Source organism: Carassius gibelio, chromosome B1, assembly GCF_023724105.1.
Source record: "Carassius gibelio isolate Cgi1373 ecotype wild population from Czech Republic chromosome B1, carGib1.2-hapl.c, whole genome shotgun sequence".
Lineage (NCBI taxonomy): Eukaryota > Metazoa > Chordata > Actinopteri > Cypriniformes > Cyprinidae > Carassius > Carassius gibelio.
In genome coordinates, this window is record NC_068396.1 from 4,528,189 (window position 1) to 4,545,117 (window position 16,929).

A 16,929-nucleotide genomic window follows, 5' to 3' on the forward strand; every position below is an offset into this window, starting at 1 on the left:
CCTCCGATGGCAGATTCAGATTTTAAGCTGCCTAGTTTACATCATGACAGACCCATATTTCATGTTGTATAATGGCCCGAGTACAGTGCTTATACATCAACCCAGATGATGTATGATTGCACCAAGTGTTTCTCTATATGGAGATATAATATATGTGTGGACTACTCCAGTACAGCACAGATGTGGCTGTTATGTTGTAATAGTATGTTGTTTCCAACCATAAGAGCATTAAGATAAGCTGTAACTGCAATGCAGCTTAAAGTATCTAACATTTCTGAAACTCTTTTTTTTTAGACCTGTAATTATCACTATATTCAGCAATATTCAAAAAAAAAAAAAAAAGAAAAAAAATCAGCGTCTCAGCTAGATAACATATAATTTCCACACAATTTGGGGTTGGGCAGACAATCAAGAGACAATCTATTGGTCTTTGAAATTGACAGCTTCAACAACGCTCTTAAGTTACACTTACAATGAATAAAGAGTTCTTCAACTGACAATAATGTAAGACAAAAATTAAGAGAGTGATTTGCACTCGGCCTATAATCATGCATTGAAGAAGTATGATAATTAACTTCCTTTCTCAGAGATCTGTCTTCCCAGAAGCTTTCTAACATTCCTTTGATCCAAAATTCCCAAATCAAAAAACACAGAGAAAATGTCCTGCCATCTAGGAATGAACAATCTGGAAAAAAAAAACATTCACAACCCCAAGGCTAAACATGCACATGCTCTATACTAACCGAAAAAGTACTAGTCATAATTGCACTACCTTTCCATAAATAAAGAAATAAAAGCAAACTCAACATCAAAGTGATACACGATACACAGACGGAAGTATAATCACTTGGAAATGGAATTGTAATCTCTTAAGGGAAGGTTATTTTAGTCAGTTTTAAATTAAATGCTTTTTTTGTATTATTAAATTTGTAAATCACCTATGGCTACACTTGAGAAAAGTAGTGGCAAGTCTCTATGCTTGTGAAACTCTTGAATAATCAAGAAGTACACACAATAGGAAATAAATGACTGCTGAATTAATGTCAGACAGCTGGACTGACAGCATTCATTCGTGGACATGCAGTAGTTTGGAAATGAATGACAAATGCAGCAGTGAAAATGTCACATCGACATCAGCACATCACACAAAGCACATCTGGCTATGAAGGTTTTTTTGCATTCATGAGATCACAGCTCATGGGAATGCTGTAAAAGGTAAATTTAGAAACTCACTAGCTGTCATGTGACATCTGTTCTGGAGCAAATAGACTGTGCTAATGTGCATTTTCTAGACTTGAACAGTAATGCTATGTTGAACTTTGAGGAATAATAATAATAATTTAAATCTCTAGATGCTAATGCATTTCATTACTTAAACTCACGAATCTCTCAAAACAACAAAACAATGTTTCAACTCATAACATGTCTCTTAACTTAAAAAGTTACACAGCAGTATGACAATCTATCACTTAATCAGATGAGTAACAGAGAGAAGGTGGATGAGGATTCATCAGGCCATGTGTTCAGCCTTCAGTTCCCATGGGAACACATGAGCTTTAGTCTTCTATCTGAAACCAAGCTTGAGTCTCTGATGTCTGAAGCAATAATGTAAATATAACCAGACAGAAGCGATAAAGAAAGTAGAAAGAGTCAGTAGTGAGGAGGTCAGCGTGACCTCATTGTCTCTGAAGCAGCATCTCAGCCTGATCCATCTAACTTCACCCACTGCGCTTTATCACAGGCCTCGGAGAGTATATAGACATACGCGGGCAGGAGAGTAAAAATTCTAGTCAGATCCATCAGATATAAGTAATAAGAGAATAATTCAGAACGAAGAAAACAACATAGAGATATATGAATGATCTCTGGAGAACAGACACAACAAAGCCTCTGTCTGAAAGATAACACATACTGATGGCTTTTACAAACCATTTCTCAACATAACATACAGAAAGCTGGAGAGTAACTCATGTGCTTAAGATATTCTGTCAGTGATGCAGGTTCCAATCATATTGTCTTTCTCTGCTTATCTGGATACATTAAAATGCTAAATAAATAAATAAATTACATTTTGAAGAAAATATAAATAGATTAGAAAATAAATTAATGGGACAGAAGATAGTACAGAATATAATCATGTCCTAATAATGTACCTTGAAAAATATAGTAGCATGTAACATGAAATAAAACTATATTCACTATTAATTAATTATAAATAAATAAATAAATAAATAAATAAATAAATAAATAAATAAAGTAAAAAAAAAACTTTTGGCTGGCATGGCACAGTTTTCTAAGGATGATACTAATTTATTAATACTTTTGTTACTCAACATTTCTTTAAGAAGAAAGGAAAGAATGTAGTCCTTTGGTGATGTGTGTTTGATTTAAATCTGTATAATTCTTTTTAATGAGCATGTGAGGGGCTGTTGGATTTCATAATGTGTGGAATTTCTGCTCACTTGCTAGATATGTGCATGGCTAATGACTGGAGTCAAGGAATAGCTGAATACAGCAGGAACCTTGCGCACTTCGAGAGGAAAAAAAGATAAAAAGACTAAAGGAAGGATTGAAGATCAAGGTGGTGTCTTGAAAATGGGGCAACTTTCAAAAGCCGTGGGACTGTTTTGATGAAAGGCAGGTGATGCCGTTCACCTTTGATATCCAGGCTGGATTCTGCCATCCTACCAGTGTTTTTGGACAGCTAATTGACAGATAATGGTGTTTCGCCTGACCACACACCAAGACACATACAGCTTTGTACACTACTGTCAAGATCACATGTATTTCAAATAATTAAGAGGTTGGAAATTAAAAACAATAACAAAATCATTATTGGGACAAAGAAATGGCTTTTGCATATCTTACACAGAAGAGAAAAAAAAGAAAGAAAGAAAGAAAAAAAACAATTAAATGTTTTTTTTTTTTATTATTATTATTATAAGGATAATTGCCTTGCTAGAAATTTAATTTGAATTTCCATTTAATTGAAGGGCTTTACAAAAAAAAAAAAAAAAAAAAAAAAAAAACACAAAGTTGCCAAAGCATAAACAATTCATTACAACATATTGTGATAATTATAAAACCCTATATCTATATCTATATATCTATCTATCTATCTATCTATCTATCTATCTATCTATATATATATATATATATATATATATATATATATATATATATATATATATATATATATATATATATATATATATATATATATATATATATATATATATACATACACACACACACACACGCACACACACAAAGACAAATAAGAAAAAAAAAAATGTATAGTGCTTTTCACATTTCGATAAAAGCTTTTAACATGACTTCACTGGTAGTGCCTTTTGGACAAAAGCTTCTGCTAACTGAATAAATGTAAGTGAATGAATGACGCAAATGATTTTATTAATTAACATTGCTATGTGAAAGTTTTTGGTAGCAAGGGTTATCTAGTTTTAAAAGGGAATGTCTCTGAAAATAGATAGATAGATAGATAGATAGATAGATAGATAGATAGATAGATAGACAGACAGACAGACAGACAGACAGACAGACAGACAGACAGACAGACAGACAGACAGACAGACAGACAGACAGACAGACAGACAGACAGATAGATAGATAGATAGATAGATAGATAGATAGATAGATAGATAGATAGATAGATAGATAGATAGATAGATAGATATGGGCTGATAGTTGGAAAAAAGAGCTGAATATATCAGTAAAAAGAGCATGAGGGTTTGAAACAACATAAGTATGGGGAAATAATGACAGAGATGTCTTTTATTAGTGAACTATTCCTAAAACAAGTGGTGCAATTCCACATAATAATATAAAACTCTGAAGAGATAAATAAAAATGCAAATATAACTGCAGAATTCATAATCCAGCTTCCAACTCAAATAAGTCTCCTATAGGGACTGAAGAAGTAGTCATGCATTACTTGTTCTTCATTCAGAAAGGCCCCTTGGCACCCTTCCCAATTCAGAACATTAAAAATCTCTCTCTCTCTCTCTCTCTCTCTCTCTCTCTCTCTCTCTCTCTCTTCTCATTGCAGTGCCCTGGATTCAATATTTAAAGCACTTCAACACAAATAGGCCCTCCATCATTGCTAAGGTAGGCGAAAGTTCAGACAACTGCCTGGTGTTTGGCCTGATAAATGAACACCCTTGGCATTTACCCGGGGACGGGAACTCGAATGAGAATAATCCATGTTCTGGAGGGAGAATGTCCTCCGTGTAAAGACTGATTCCACACGATGGGAACGTGGAAGTGACCTACCAATTTCTTCATGCAAGATTAGGGGATATTGAAATGATGGAAAGGGTAGATGCAAACTCAAGATATACCAAGTATAGTCCAAAATGCACAATGGAGGGCTTGCAACCTTCATAGTTTAGTTCTAAAACACTTGCCTGGAAGCTTCTCGTAATTCTGAAGACCTTGATTAGATGGTTCAGGTGTGTTTATTTAGCATTTAAAGCTAAACTCTGCAGGATAGTGGTCCTCCAGGAGCAGGATTAGACCGCACTGCTCTAATCAAAGTCACAATGAAATGCTGTTTGCATTTACACCTCCATAATCTGATGTATTTCAGAGTGAAACAGGATATTCAACAAGAAAATAAGGTAAGGTGATAATTGATTAAATCCACTGGACACTGATTGGGTGTCAACATGTAGCTGTAATATACAAGACAGTGGTGGAATTGCATTAACCAGAGAGGAAAAACAGCAGAGGTGAAAAGAAGCAAGTTATTAGATATACTACTACTACTACTACTACTACTACTACTACTACTACTAATAATAATAATAATAATAATAATAATAATAATAATAATTATTATTATTATTATTATTATTATTATTATTATTATCATCATTATTATTATTATTATTATTATTACTATTAATAATAATTAATAAATAAATATATAAATAAATACTAAACATTAACCAAAATCTTTTGAACAATATACCATTAAAAAAAGTCTTCTGACTGTTATGTCCTTATTACAATTAAATAAGAACGAACGCTAAGCCCTATTCATGTTTTTGTGAAAAGTGACAGATTACATGCATTTCTTTAAAGTCTGATCTCCACCTAAAACAGCTTTTTCAAAGCACACCAACATCCTAGCAAATTGAATATATGCTAGGCATCGGGCGAGTGTTTAACCGTATGACCTTTATCAAAAGTAATTTCCAACAAGAGACTTTATCATAGTCTGCACGGAGCTCCATGCATAATACAGCGTCAGCTAATGGGGTTCATGAGTTATTTCTCTGCAGTATTTTCCTATGATGAACTCCATCCCATCAAAGTGAAACATAAAAATAGGCGGCAGACCAGCCCGACCCCACGCGTTCCAATAAGCTAGTGTTTGTCACGTCACACATTTTACATTCCAAATGATGGACTGCACCTCGTCATCCACGTGAATAATTGGCCGCGCATTAGAACAGCGGAAAAGGTTAATTAAAATGGCATTATGGGCCATAGGGATCTATTAGGAATGCCATGATGGTTCGGCTGGGCTTTATTTAAGGCTTCCAGCTTGACGATTGAATAGAGACCAATACAGCCACGCATCTTAACTCTGTGAGGTTTTATGCAAAAATAAGGTTGAATTGTATTTAGCATGACAGTTATTGGTGATCAGATGGAGTTAATTCAATATTAACAGATTCTTAACCCTGTTGGCCTTTAAAATCAGTCCTGCAATGAACAGGACACGTCGTGGCCTCTCATAGACCTGAAGTCCATTGCGATTTATCACACAATCACCACTGAGCCATTCTGTTTGACAGACTACAATTCTCTAATTGTTCTCAGGGCTGGAGAACTGGAAGCCTTTGATAACTGTGATTGCACCCAGTATGAAATGAAATTAATTAAAACCACCTCGATAGGAGTCTCGTTATTAGGTCCGACTTGTTTTCATTTCTTTGCTTCCTTTGTAGCACGATAGATGGCACTTCTATTCAATGAGAAGACAATTGGGTGTACTGTATACTGTCTGCTTATGGGGAAGTTAATTTTACCTTTTGTGCATACAAAATATGTTAAGCAAATATTTTTCTGATCATGTTCCAATAGATTAAACTCCTTTTTATAACTTTAATTAATTTCGACATCATGACAGCAACTCCCAAGTGTTGCTGTCACGATGTTAAGAGCCAATATTGTATTAAATACTGTGGCTGGGAATAGGAGCACAACATATAGTGCTTCTTGAACTACTCTAGTTACTCAATGTTTGATGTTACGTTTATTGAAATTCTGCATCCTGTTTTCGACCAGAAATTATTTTTAGAAACTGAATCTGAATTTACTCTTCTTTAAATTATCTTTGCCATAAGCGAAATTGCAAAATTTTTCAGATTGTACACATTTTATCTAATGTATGATACAGTGCCCCTTCTGGCTGAGAATACAATTGCACTGCATTATACATTGCGTTCTGATGCATTTCAGAACCAACAACGTGTGAAATGAAGCTTGTTTAGTGACAGTAGAAGTGTATGCATTCACTTACTTTGAGCTGTATATGCAGGTCTAAAATAAATTATTCTAATCCAATATAAAGCAATGAAACACTTAGCCAGAAAAAAAAAAAAACAAAAAAAAAAAAAAAATGAACTATTGGTGCACTGCATCATTTCGTAAAGGAAGAAATCCATTTACTTGACTAAGCTTTTTTGTCTTTGCTGCAATTACATATACTTCCTAACATCGAGAGCAATGTATGATTATTATAAACATGTTCTGAATTCGTGGGTTGTTTGTAATTTCTGCCAAGAGGCATGTATTCAATCATCAAACAGTGTGAGGCAGCAATGAGCACAGCCGTTTATCAGCATCAGGCAACATATAGAGTCTTTCTGAACAACACCCTCAACACAAACCTCATTCATGATAGACACCGAATATTTCATCCTGGCACTCTATACTTATTACATTTCCATTTCCATAATCCCCTGAGGGAAACTCATCATAATGTTTTATTCATTGATGTACCCCCCTTAAGCATTTAATAAAAATCACACACTTTCCCAATAAACACCACTGGAAGTGCGGTTTCGCCTCTTATTCTTAAACGATCCTCAAACATTTACATGTACATTCTCAGCAGATATTTTCTTAACGAAGAAACATACAATATGGCACAAACGTCAGGTTATTGCCAATAACCAGGAGATGACACAATGCATGCCAAGTTTAAGTATGTCTACCTAGCAAACATCACTAACAAGCCTACAACAGATGCGAATCCATTCATCTTATAATATCACCACTAAACTAACATGCAGCAGTTTTGTGCAAGTATCTAATAAAGTACAACAGATGTGTCTAAAGAAAAGCTGTCAATAAGATCAGGGCATAAGCATGTATGGAGCGGATTACATATGTTGTGTCTAGATTGAATTTCAGCGTACAAGTCTGAGCAAATAACCAACATCACTCTGCAAGCACTATTTTAGCCCAAATTGATTACTGTATATCATCAATGCCTCGCCAGATTACCTGAAATGGTTATATCATTTCACTTGCTTGGTTAAACACGGTATGTGTTCACTGAGCTGCTGCGGTATCAGTATAGTGGATAAAATATCATTCATGTATCACATAGCTAAATGTGTGAATGTTAAGAGCCATGTAATGGCTTCAGTAGGGTTACTATTGAACACTGTGATGTCAGTCATTCAGCCGAGAACTGCTAGTGAATGAAAAGCTCCAATAAATATGGGTTGTGCAAAGTAGCCTTGATCATAGAGCACTATCTTTAAAGAACAAAAAGATCCTCAGATTGCACATTGGTGGAACCTTCTGGAGGACCTCCAGTTCTTTTAGGAAATTCTATAATGGAACCCATACAATCCTGCAAGAACTCCATAGCAGTTTCTACAATAACATACATGTATGGGTCAAAGGGAAGGTTTTAAGGTGATTGAAATATTCTCAACTCCACTGAAAATTTATATGTAAGGCATCTTCAGGAAGCACCCAAAAGATGGTTCTGGGGCTCTCAATCTGAGGAACACTAACTTTTAGCTCTGGTTTGTTTAAAATGTTGAAGTCATAACGTATTGAATGGGAAAGAAGAATAGTCAGTGGAGAAGCTTGCCTTGAAGGTACAAGAGAGAAGAAATACGCCAGCCAGATAAAAAGGAAATCAATGGAAACAATACAAACAAGCAAACTTTTTTTCTGAACAGGCAAACATAAGGGATATGTAAATAAATTGCAATTTTATTATAGCAAGTAAGATGTCTGACAAATTGTTTCAATTAACTAATTAATGTCAGTATTACAGTAACTCAAATTTCACTCATCAGGTGATGATCATTTTCTTACTACTATTGCCTTACTATCATTCTGTGATAGACCTTGCTGATATGTTGTTCTATTTGCATAAATAAACACTAGCTTTGAGCTTTGTCAATTTACAGTAGTTGTCCATGGTTGCATAACGCTCGCAGATGTTCCTATTTGCAGTCTCTTTTTTTTCATGTGAAAATTGAAAATTTAAACCTCTTCAGTCTACAGTTTGGTAATCAGGTACAAGGTACAGGTTACCAAACTGTAGACTGAATAGGTTTACATTTTCATTTGTACCACTTTCTATTAAAATATTGAATAAGAACAAATAAGGGGTGTGGGTTGGTGGTAAATTATGTGTAGGGGAAGTATGTAGTGTTATATGTATATTGTGTGTATCTGTTATCCCGAATGCCCAAAACAAATTTCTCCGTCAGGAGACAATAAAGGCAAATCAAATCAAATCAAATCAAAATTCATTTTGCATCATCCTATGGTCAATTTTACCTGGTATTATTTATTATTATTTATTTATTATATACTGTACAAAAGCATTGCAGCATTACCAAACAGGTGTTGTACTCCCATCCTCTCAAATGAGATCAAAAGCATTCAAAGAAATTCTAGCCTAATGGGAATTACATCAGCGATTATTCAAGACTGCCCTGTTGAGAATAGCTTTCTAAATCCACCACAGGTGTGCTCACAACAGTCCCAGGCACCACAGTCTCATCAGTAAAATCTCACAGAATAGTTCTGGTCTCATCTCTTAGAGGTATGAGAGTTATACAGGTGGGTTGACTGCTTTCAGTCCAAATAGAGCAACAGGTAGATGACGTGCAGAGTCAGAACTTTATAATTGACTAAAGGCCATTCCAGTTCTGCAAGGATATGATGCCCTGATTCTAAAGGAGGTTTCATATGCTATCAGTCTGATGCTAGAAATGCATACTGACCTTCAAACGGAATTGTGTGGAAGACAGCTATTTTAGTTAATAACAGATAATGACAGTTCATGAACACAGGCACTTTCAAAGCGCTCGATAGGCCTTTTCTGCTCTTCCGTATGCCCTTCATTCAGGTTCAAGGTAAATTCACATACTACAATACTATACTATTTTTGTGCATTAGATTATTTATCAAAACCAAGTAAAATCCCAGTTTCATCTATTAAGCATTGATTATATTAATACAAACAATAAGCTACATACTCTATACTGTATGTACTCTACACCACTAATACTATGTTTTATGTTCATTATTTATTAATGTATATTTATAAAAAAACTAAATGAACTACTTTACATCTATGTTATGTGTAAGTCACTGATATTATATGTATAGTATGATTACTTATTATGTAATGTATTTAAAGCCAACAGTAATCTACATGTACAATATTAATGAGGCCTAAAAATATATTTATATTAAAAAAAAAAAAAAAAAAACTTCAGTCACTGCTATAATTTTGTTTAATATGTATTTTTTAAAACCAACCATGAACAACACACCATCAATAAACCAGCAATGACATATATGTATATTTATTACAAACAACTAAAATGCATCAAGTTTATACATTAAATATGTTTATCGTTTTAACAATAATATCCCCCACCCCAACCCCCTAGTCTTACTAGTAAATGGGTTTTTGTGTAGCGTAATTTGTTTTGCTTGGACTAAATAAAAATATATAATTTGAACATATATTTTTAATGTATTTTCATTTTCCCTGTTTAAAGCTAGACAAATGCAAGCCAAAATATAGAATATGTTGGGGGAAAAGACTAAAACAAACACAAATTTTCTAAAAATGGAAGTGGTGCTTGCTGCTACACCAAGTCTAAATTCTCTGTGATATTCTGGTGTCTTGATATGGCCAAGGTCCTTCCTCCAACGCAAGTTTATGGGATTTGTTCGACTTGTCTTCTATAGATGAAGATTGTAATTCTGATCCTGTTTGCAACACGTCCACTCTGTATTTTCACATTTCTCCATGTTTCCTTGACACTCTTTCTTGTTAGAATGAGAAACAATAGTACTTACTGGACTGTATATATGTGCATGCAGTATAAAATAATATAGCAGAATCTCAACCAACTGACACATGTATTGGTGTTTCAAAGTATATAATGTCACACCGCTAAGCCATTATATTAAGTACAAACACTGCATTTCAAATAGCCACAGTGTGTTCGTAGACCATTCTCTATATTAACCATTGAGATATGCTGGGCCTTTTGATGCAGCTAATGGTAACAAGTGCTTGTGGATTGCTCCTACTACTAATTAATTCTGAAGGACAACAAGCACATGTTGAGTGCACCATATTTACAGCCTGCGTAATTCTCACTTTTAGGTCTAATGTAGGCATAACTTTATGTAGGAAACAGGAACAAAAGTGGGTTACCTTCTAAACTGTCCCCATGGCAACAAGAGCAAAATTACCCTTGATTCACAGCAGATGTAGCAGAAAAGATCTATTGAACCCAACCAGCCCACAAACCGGCCCTGTTTGCCAGTGCATACAGGAATAAATCACCCTTTTTCCTTTCTGAGGACAAGCCCATAACTGGATGCTGCAAGTGGAACCTCCCACAAACCATCCTGTCGCAGGAAGCACTGTCTGGATATCTTTGCATTGGCATGACAACTACAGAGTCCCGAATGGCTTGAAACGCTTGAACAAGGTTGCAGCACTAGCAGAACATTCACACAAAGAGGGTTTCGTGGAGTCAGGGTGGTGACCTGACATTTTAAGAGGGGCTTTGAAATGTTAAACTTTTAAAATTTGATAGAACTGGGTTGCAAGGCAACAATTTGGGTTGTTTTAGTGCAACTGAACGCAAGGTGTAAAGAGCACTTGTGTTTGAAATAATGATAACGAAAGCAGTTTGAGAAAAAACTTAAAAAAATATTCATATTCATCGTCCACACTAGAGTTTAAGTCTTCCAAAAGTTTCCAAAAAGTGTTACATTTGCTTTACTGCACATGTGTAAAGCCTCAAAAAAGTTCACTGAGATGACAGAGACGGAACCGATGTAATTAATTTTTATGCAATTCTTTTGCCAGGATCATTTTATTTAGGAAAATATCTCACCATTCACAAACGTGTGCAGCTCGATTTAATGCCTGGTCTTAAATGTTACTAGCCTCAGATTTTGCCGCAAACAGCAATTGTGAGGAAATTCCCTGTGATCTATGAAGGACTGTGATATGAAGAGTGTACAAAATAATGCATCTGTAGCAATAGTGTCAAAGTGATTATAATAAAATGATCACCGCAATATTCAATTAATTCAAAGGACGTTAAGTAAATCTTGTGGGAGAAAACAAAAGTAATTCAGGGTGGTAAAGCTTTAGCGAAGGGTCATTTCACACGTTCAATCCATAAAAGATCACTAAAATATCACTATAAAATGTATCATAAACAGACAGCAAATGTTTCCTATTCATGTGCAAGTGTCCCTCTAGCACATGAAAAATATTAAATTCAACTACTACAGCAAAACAATCTGAATCAGAAACGCTTGTTTTACGTCACATGCAGCACTCTCCATAATCCAACCCGCAGAAGTGGGTTGAGGATCAATACTTTAGACGTGCTAGTATTTGTCATTGTCCTGTGTGGGTGACTGAAAATATTTCTTGGCATTCTGTATCCACCTCCAGATCCGCAACAGATGTATCCAATAAACTCATCAGTGTTAAAAATCTAATATTTATAGCTTTATGTACACTAAATATCTCGTATCGACGTGGAATGACAGTCCATGTTTTTTACACTGTTAACAATGGCAATCTGCATCTTCAATCTAACTCATGACAGAAATAACCCATTTCTTGTTTCTTAAAACCTGCAAATGTCCAAAAAAAAAAAAAAAGTTTACCATACCAAATTACCATATTCAGAGAATATCCACAAAATAAACTGTATATATTTACATGCATAGCTACTTAGTTCACTGCATGATTGTAATACCTTTCAAAAGGTACAAGATGAATAAAAATCATAATAATTCAGAAACTGAATTGCAAATCCAATGTACAGTATATAAGGTAATTAGCAGAGCTTTGACCCACTTAGGACTTTAGATTAAATTTCATAATTACATCTGTGGTCTTTGAAATATAGCAAAAGTGTGCTGCCAAATATTAACACACATTTATGGACTAAAATAGACTTTGATGACATTTATATTGAATTGTATGTAATGTATATGCATATACTCAATTTTACACATTTGTGAAATTGTGAAGATTATATTTGGTGCATTTAAAATAAAACTTTCTTATTAATACATCAAACAACAGTCAAAAGTTAATCAAATACTTTGTGTGCTTAGTCACCTTTAAAATAAGTGTACTTCTACTGTTCTTTAAAGTAAATTAATTTGCCATTAATGTTTAAGAAACAAAGTCATGAAAGTGTTAATTGTCCTTTTATTGCATTAATATTATAGAATCTGCAAGTACAGTGCTTTAACATATACTAATGAGATTTGAAGTTCAACACATTTAAGCACACTTCATATTCACAGGGGAAGTAGCAGCAGATTAATACTTAGAGGTTTGTTCAAATCACTAACACTGTAACCAAAACTTATAATCTGTCTACTCATTCCTAAATACTTCTCACTAAGTTAACAAAGCAGAGCTGACAGCTTTGGCAGTTCTTCCATATCAAATGAGTCATGATTTAAAGTACACTATAATCATTAATAATGCAATGCTCTCAGGTTGGGTTTGTGACTAAATCTGCCTGTGTTATTTGGTATTCTGCCACAAAGTACAGGTAGCAAGGGCTCTTTGAATAACCCAAATGCAGTGAGCCTCATCTGACATTTCTGTACTGTATAACTTGCATAAAACCTCTATTTCTACAAAAACGTTTAAAGAAAGGCAGATCTCTTAATAACACCCCTTCTGACCCAGGAGAAGCTTTAAACCCTGCAAAGTACAGGTTTTCACTTTTCAAACAGCTCTCTCTCTCTATATCCCTAGCTTTGCCTGACAAATGGTTTAGGTAGCTGAAATGCAGAGGGCATTAAAATAGCTTTTCTTATCAAATAAAACATCTTGATTAAATCGGAGAAGCTCGGATTGCTGCTCCAAAACAGCTGCGCCACGTGGTTTTACCTCATTAAAGAACATGGCTATCAAAAGCATGTTCAGCTTTAGCTAGCTAGTGCTGTACAGTGAGATCTGTGCTGCTCTGACGTGACTTGATCTAAGCATCGCCTTCTCTTTATCATCTCGTAATAGAATTATTCAAAACAGGCTGTCAGATGCGATCAAATTCCCTGCCAGAAGTATGACCAGTCAAAATAGTACTTTTATTTATTTATTTTTTCTCCGTGTGGTTAATCTGACAGCACCTTCTGTGGTAACCCAGTTAAAAAGCCCCCTTAGAGTATGTGTGGAAACACAACAGATTAAAGCAGCGGATGTAATTCTCTTTAATAGTCTTGCAATAAGAGCAGCACCCATTGCTTCAGCCAGAGACGGTGGCGACAAGAAATGCAGCAAGAAAATAAATGTAGGTTATGAGATTCTTCTCTTCATATGTTCTCTGTCACATGTAATCTCACATATGGAAACCATCATTCATTTGAGTGCATTTTTACGTTACTGAATAAACCAATAAGCCAAGAGGCATTCTGTAATGATTTTACCACGGTTAATGGCTGTTAGACATGACGCAAATGCAGTATGATGGAAGAGACCAGTGTTAAAGAGTAAACATCATAATAAACTGTTCTTCCACCATGTAATATTCATTAGCCTAAAACTAGGCTGTTTATGGTTGCCAAGCAAAATAATGTTCAAAGATCAGTCTGTGACCAATAGACTGCTGCTCTGAATGTACAAATCAGAATTTAAACATTTTGTTAATACTGGCTTTCTCACATACACTACCATTCAAAGGTAGTAACTAATTAATTAAATAATTTATTTATTTATTTATTTATTTATTTTCAGTCACAGTTTTTGCCTGGTGGACCATTAAACATAACTAATTAATTAAAATAAATTGTTATATTTATGTTTTTTTTTTTTTTTTTTTTCAATCACAGCTTTTGCCTGGTGGACCCTTAAACTTAACGGATTATTTAAATTCAATAATAATAATAATAATAATAATAATAATAATAATAATAATAATAATAATAATAATAATAATAATAATAATAATTATTATTATTATTATTATTATTATTATTATTATATTTTAATAACAGCTTTTGCCTGGTGGACCATTAAACTTTGAAACTTATTTTTTGGGGATTTTGGTTTTACTACTACCTCTATATCCTTCTTCAGGTTTTTGATGAAGAAATTGCTACAAATCATCATGATAATCTTTTTAGTAGCATTCTAAATTGGCTCCCAAAATTACCAAAATTATATGTAAATGATGAGAGGGTAATAGGGCTGAAATAGTGCCATACTACAGAAGAAGAAGAAGAAGAAGAAGAAGAAGAAGAAGAAGAAGAAGAAGAAGAAGAAGAAGAAGAAGAAGAAGAAGAAGAAGAAGAAGAAGAAGAAGAAGAAGAAGAAGAAGAAGAAGAAGAAGAAACTAACCAGACAACATACAGTCCATACCTGTGGACATGTATCACATGTCTTTTTGAGTCTTATACCATCTCTGATTGCAGTCCTTGAGAGGCTTTCAGCCTGAGACATTATCTGACTTGAATATGTCATGTAGCAGGTAATGACTCAATCAGTCTTGCTCTTCTGCTTAAGTGCACTACCCATCATGGATACACCCAGCATGACCCAGATTCTACCCCGAGAGGACACCCACCTAATCTAGTAGCAAGAGTACTAGTAGGCTAATCTAGTAGCAAGTAATAATAATAATAATAATAATAATAATTATAATAATAATAATAATAAAAACAAAAGTTTAGAAACCCCTGTTGAGGTCCCACATTACACGCAGAGAGCCTCGCTTCTCACATTACTGATGAAGTCAGCCATGCATTTCAAGTACTCATCATAAGGTCATCAATAATTACAATGGGAAAGACGGGAATTTTTCTGTTAATTACTTACAGGACACCTTCTTGTTTATGCATATCTTGGCAAAAGAGCTGCTGTGTTTATTCAAAGAGGCGTAGATGATTAAATGACCTCCTTATTTTGGTAATTGTAACACAAGTTCTTGAAGTCAACCTGACAAGAAATTCAAAACTCAATTTAATACTGTGTTATAACGTAATAAAGAGTAAAAAAAAAAAAAAAAAAAAAAAAAAAAAATGAAAAGGGTTGGGAAGTGATTTATTTTTCTGTTGGATTTGATTGGATGGCTAAAAGTGCTTTCTACTGTAAATGACAGGGTTGGATTTTAGTGGCTAATCATGCACAATAACAATTTTGATTTCATGGTGACTTAGTTTTTTTTTTTTTTTATGAATTGAAAGTGTTACTATTTACTTTATTATTATTATTTTTTTTATTCTTATGCAAGGTAAACTGAAATTATTCTCCATATAATGAAAGTAAATAATCTTTGTTATATGTGAAAAGTGGTTATACATGCTTGGGAATGACATAAGGGTGAGAAAAAAAAAGACAAAATCTGAACCTATTATTTAAGTAACAATGACCTTTAAGTTATCTTTTTTTAATGCTTTTGCATGTTTATCACATTCTATACTAAGCCTCTTTTGCATTGTAAAAAGATGATAGCATTCCTGCAACACATTTAGCACATACTTAAGCTGGATTGCGGGTGGTTCGTGAATAAGATGTAGGGGTTTCGCTGAAATACCATGTGCTAAAGTGGCACTACCGTTTGGTGAATTCAAGAGGCGATAATCACTTGAGAGGCTCAAAGCCAAGCTGGAGCGCTTGCCAAAATCTACCTACGATTTCACCTTCTTGTAGAAGAGAACAGTTGGCCTCACCAGATGGTAAAGCTCCCTATGTCTTCTAAATGAACGCTGGGGTCACTTAGCATGAAATAACAATACGTGACCCCCGTCGCTCCTGTGGCCTTTTAAGTAATACTCAGAATATGCTTCAGCTTGCATGACCGACCTGGTATCCCAGAAGTCTCTTTTCCCTCCATATCATAACCTCTTATTCAGTCTCTGTGCTGAGCTAAGCTAATCTTCGGCACTTCATCGCTTTAGTCATTTTGTTCATCTTATAGTAATTTCAGAAAATGCCTGAGGAGGAAACGCTTTCATATTACAGATGGCCCACTTGGGTCCAAAAGAAGCATTCTCCTTTATAGCCAATTTGTGTGTAAAATTTGCTTGGACCAACATGAAGACATCATCACCCTGTGCAGTGAGGTGCTTCGGTGAACGGCGTATACAAGAGCCTTATAAAATATTTATACTTGATTAGATAGGAGTATGGATTTTGTGGTTTTGAAACAAAAGAGCAACAAAACAAGCAGTTTTACTATTTTGAAGACAAAAATGTCTTAATATCTGTGTAATACACTATTTTTTGCCCCCCAAAAAATGATTATAGAGGCTACAAAGGTACGATTAATTTAGCATTTGGAAATCAAAGTTGAAACTGTTGTAATGCATCAAATTTAATGTCTTCCTGGTCTCCCTGTTCATATA